Consider the following 5,049-nt stretch of genomic DNA (forward strand, 5'->3'; position numbering starts at 1 on the left):
CTGATTTCCTGAAGGCTTCAACAGGTCAGTTGCCCATGTTTATCTTGGGACTCTTTTAACCTTTCCCCATTAGTTCAGCCTCTGCTCTCAAGCCTTTGCTGACATTTCAAGTATCTCAATAGCCTGGAAATGTGTTGTCTTTATTTATCATGTCATTATTCCCTTCAAAGGGTTGTTTGCCTCAAGTCTCATTTTTGCTGATTTTCTGCTAGTTCACTGTCAGATGGCAGCAGGTGTTTTGTAAGAGCAAGTACACAATCCTATAGCTTGCTTTTCTTTTTATTTGGCCTGTCTAGAAAATGGAATGACTGAACATCTCCGACAGGATTTTCTCTCCCCATTATGTTTCACTGGAAGGGCAGATGCAAATTGTCTACCTAAACTCTTAGCACAGAAGAAACTAGTGGTTTGCTGCTGCATATAGGTAGAAGCTTACAAAAGGAAGGCCTTGGGCTGAGGCCCGTTACTTTGGCTAAGTAGAAAAGGACTATGGGAAGGTGAGACAGCTGAATTAGAGGTAGATCAACAAGTTCTAGAACCATCGCGTATTCACAGCGTGGTGTATGGTGGTTGGTTGAATAATGTTTGATATGCCTTAAAGCTATGTAACTGATAAAGGCCTGAGTGCTTCAAAAGCCTGGTTTTTGCAATAAAGCAGCTCTCCTTTGCACCTGCCTGGGGACTCTGCATCACTACGGACCCTCACTCCCAGTTTGCCAAGGAGATGATCAGTAGGAATGTTGCAGAGCTGCTGTGTGCATATTAATGGAATGGCAGAGCGTGAAGCGGTGGACATTTCTGGGGTTTAGTACAATGCTGCTGCATTGGTGCCAGTTTAGTTGGTTTTCCATCAGTGGCCTTTCTGTCTAGAAGTACACTGCCCAGAGTCTTTCTAGAATTTGATGCCATTTCCTTCCTGTTGTTTTAATGCCTTCCTTCAGTTGAAAGGAAGATACAATCTTTACATTTTGAAGATCCCTGTTAGGAAACACTATGCCAGAAGAGTCATCGCTCCTTTTTCTTCTGCCTCCTTTGTAATTTTCAGAGACTCATTTCAAATTTCTGCTAATGTCAATAAGAATACTGAGACTACTTAGCAGGGTTGACGCTCTCAGCTGCTTTCCTCTTTCATACTGCTTCATACTATATGTGACTTAATGGCCTCGTTTTGTCATCTGCATTTTGCTGTGATCCAAAGTTAAATATTCCAGGCCTGTGAACACAAGAGGAAGTCTTTGTCTTTTGCAAGAACTACCCCTCAGAGGATTTGTGTTCATTTTGATTTCTACAGTGTTAGCCCTGTTGCAGAAAAAAAAGTAGATTGTACTCGCTTCTTGTGTACTCGCTTCTTGTGCTCTCATTCCCCCCTCTCTGATTTGCATACCCTAGTTAATCTACTGGCGTGACTCATATGGCATCATCTCATAGGGCAAATTCTGCATAGTTTCATGTACTTACAAATGCCAGTTTCCAAGGAGTCTATAGAACCATTCAAGGGGCAAAGAATTGTAGGGCTGGGCAACTTCAGGTGCTGGAACTGTAAGTGGTTAAGTCATGCCATATTAAAGTGACAGAGCAAATCAGTCGATCTAGGACTTTCAGCTGGACACCTCTGAGAATAGCAGCTTGTCAGCAACAACATAGCCATCTTCCTAGCTGTATTCCAGAAAGAGAAAAGGGACACCTTCAATGGTTAAGATGTTTGGCATGGGAAAACAGCAAGAAATGTACCACAAAATACTTGAGCCAGATAAAGTGCACTTTTCTAGTGAGAATTTTGCAGATGTTCTTTCTTGTCAGTGCCTTTACTTTTCACAGAAGACAGGGGGGCATTTAATTATTATTGTTCTTTTGTTTTCTTTCATTGACCTCCCTCTTTCCACCTGTAATGAACAATTTTGCCTTTCTTTACCGGCTTCTCTTTACTTATAGAAGTTTGCATAGGGTAATCCAATCTTGTCATAAACATTCTCATATAGTAGAAAGAAGTAGAAGGTACATCTAGATGGATAAAACCAACCTAGAAAAATAGAGGGTTTTTTTACAGACTTCTGTGAGAACATTAGGACACACTATATCTTTGAATTGACATATGCTGAATTGATTTAAATTTTAGCCCAGTCATTACTATTATTACAAGTGTATGGCCTTTAGTACAGAGCCGTTGAAATCATCAAGCCAAATATTTTGGCTAATTTTGTTTTATTTCTTGCTGCTGAGTGGGTGAGTGGCTGATTATTAGGAGGTGAGTGGATTGCCATTGTGAGTGAGTGAGGAGGTAGGGGTGGAGCTTCCTGTGTTGCCGCTTAGTGGCTGATTATAAGCAGATGAGTGGATTCCCTTTGTGGGTCAGTGAGGAGCTAAGGGTGTAGCTTCCTGTTGCTGCAGATTGGCTGATTATAGGAAGGTGAGTGAATTGCCATTCTGAGTCAGTGGGGAGCTAAGGGTGGAGCTTCTTGTGTTGCTGCTGAGTGGCTGATTATAGGATTGTGAGCTGGTGAGTGGATTTCCACTGTGAGGCAGAGAGAAGCTGGGGTGGAGATTTTGGTGTGTTTTCTTAGTGGCTGATCATAAGCAGGTAAGTGGATGGCCATTGTGAGCCAGTGAGGAACTAAGGGTGGAGCTTCCTGTGTTGCTGCTGAGTGTTTGATTATAAGCAGGTTTGTTTTTTGCCATTGTGCTTAAGTGGGGGGGTAGGGGTGGAGCTTCCTGTTTTGCTGCTGAGTGGCTGTTTATAAGAATTTGAGCAGGTGAGTGCATTGCCATTGTGAGTCAGTAAGGAGTTTGGGGTGGAGCTTCCTGTGTTGCTGCTGAGTGGCTGATTCGAAGCAGGTGAGTGAATTCCCATTGTGAGTCAGTGAGGAGCTGGGGGTGGAGCTTCCTGTGTTGCTGCTTAGTGGCTGATTATAAGCAGGTGAGTGATTTGCCATTATGAGTCAGTGAGGAGCTAGGGGTCCAGCTTCCTATGTTCCTGCTAAGGGGATTATCATAAGCAGGTGAGTGGATATCCATTGTTAGTCAGTGAGGAGGTAAGGGTGGAGCTTCCTGTGTTGCTGCTGTTGGGCTGATTATAAAACTGTCAGCTGGTCAGTGGATTGCCACTGTGAGGCAGAGAGGAGTGAGGTGTGGAGCTTCCTGTGTTTCTTTTTAGTGGCTGATCATAAGCAGGTGGGTGGATTGCCATTGTGGGTCTGTGTCGAGCTAGGGGTGGAGCTTCCTGTGTCTGCTGACTGGCTGATTATAAGATGTTGAGTGGCATGCCATTGTTAGTGAGGAGCTATGAGTGGAGCTTCCTGTGTTGCTGCTGAGTTGCTGATTATAAGATTGTGAGCAGGTGAGTGGATTGTCTTTGTGAGGTAGTGGGGAGCTGGGGGTGGAGCTTCCTGTGTTGCTGCTTAGTGGCTGGTTATAAGCAGGTGAGTGATTTGCCATTGTGTGTATGTGTCGAGCTAGGGATGGAGCATCCTGTGGTGCTGCTGAGTGGCTAATTATAAGCAGGTGAGTGGATTGCCATTTTGAGTCAGTGAGGAGCTAGGGATGGAGCATCCTGTGGTGCTGCTGAGTGGCTGATTATAAGCAGGTGAGTGATTTGCCATTGTGGGTAATTTAGTAGCTAGCGGTGGAGCTGCCTTTGTTCCTGCTGAGTGGCTGATTATAAGATTGTGAGCAGGTGAGCCGATTGCCATTGTGAGTCAGTGAGGAGCTAGGGGTGGAGCTTCCTGTGTCTGCTGACTGGCTGATCACAAGACGTTGAGTGGCTTGCCATTGTTAGTCAGTGAGGACCTAGGAGTGGAGCTTCCTGTATTGCTGCTGAGTGGCTGATGATAAGTAAGTGAGTGATTTACCATTGTGAGTCTGAGAGGAGCTTCCTGTTTCTGCTGAGTGGCTGATTATAAGCAAGTGAGTGGCTTCCCATTGTGAGTCAGTGAGGATCGAGGGGTGGAGCTTCCTCTGTTCCTGCTGAGTGGCTGATTATAAGATTGTGAGCAGGTGAGCCGATTGCCATTGTGAGTCAGTGAGGAGCTAGGGATGCAGCTTCCTGTGTCTGCTGACTGGCTGATCACAAGACGTTGAGTGGCTTGCCATTGTTAGTCAGTGAGGACCTAGGAGTGGAGCTTCCTGTATTGCTGCTGAGTGGCTGATTTTAAGCAGGTGAGTGATTTGCCATTTTGAGGCAGTGAGGAGCTAGGGGTGGAGCTTCCTGTGGTACTGCTGAGTGGTTGTTTATAAGATTGTGAGCAGGTAAGTGGATTTCCATTGGGAGGCAGAGAGGAGCTAGGGGTGGAGCTTCCTTTTTTGCTGTTTAGTTGCTGATCATAGGTAGGTGAGTGGATTGCCCTTGTGAGTCAGTGAGGAGCTCAGTGTAGAGCTTCCTGTGTTGCTGCTGAGTGGCTGATCATAAGGAGGTGAGTGATTTGCCATTGTGGGTACGGGAGGAGCTACAGGTGGAGCTACCTTTTTTCCGGATGAGTGGCTGATTATAAGATTATTTTCAGGTGAGTGGATTGCCATTGTGAGCCAGTGAGGAGCTAATGGTGGAACTTCCTGTGTTACTGCTTAGTGGCTGATTATAAGATTTTGAGTCAGTGAGGAACTAGGGGTAGAGCTTCCTGTGTTGCTGCTGAGTGGCTGATTATAAGATTTTGAGTCAGTGAGGAGCTAGGGGTGGAGCTTCCTGTGGTGCTGCTGTGTGGCTGATTATAAGATTATAAGCAGGTGAGCTGATTGCCATTGTGAGTCCTTGAGGAGCTATGGAATATAAATCCCAATATTTCCGGGTGGGATGTGCCTGGCCTCGTCTGACCCTTGCTGTTGGACCAAAGGTGCCAGCTGTGGTGTTTTACCTCAGAGACACATTTGGCCAGCTGGATTTTCAGCTAGCCACTCGGAACAAATCCAGGCATAGTAGAAACTCTATTTTCCTCTGGTGGAAAAGGTTTGGGTGACGGTGAAGCGAAACAGGATAGGATTCTATCGTAGAGTTTTAATCCAGAGTTTTATTCCAGGATGATAGATCTCTGAATTTTGTAACAGCTCCAAACAGAATTC

Source organism: Agelaius phoeniceus, chromosome W (assembly GCF_051311805.1).
Source record: "Agelaius phoeniceus isolate bAgePho1 chromosome W, bAgePho1.hap1, whole genome shotgun sequence".
Classification (NCBI taxonomy): Eukaryota; Metazoa; Chordata; class Aves; order Passeriformes; family Icteridae; genus Agelaius; species Agelaius phoeniceus.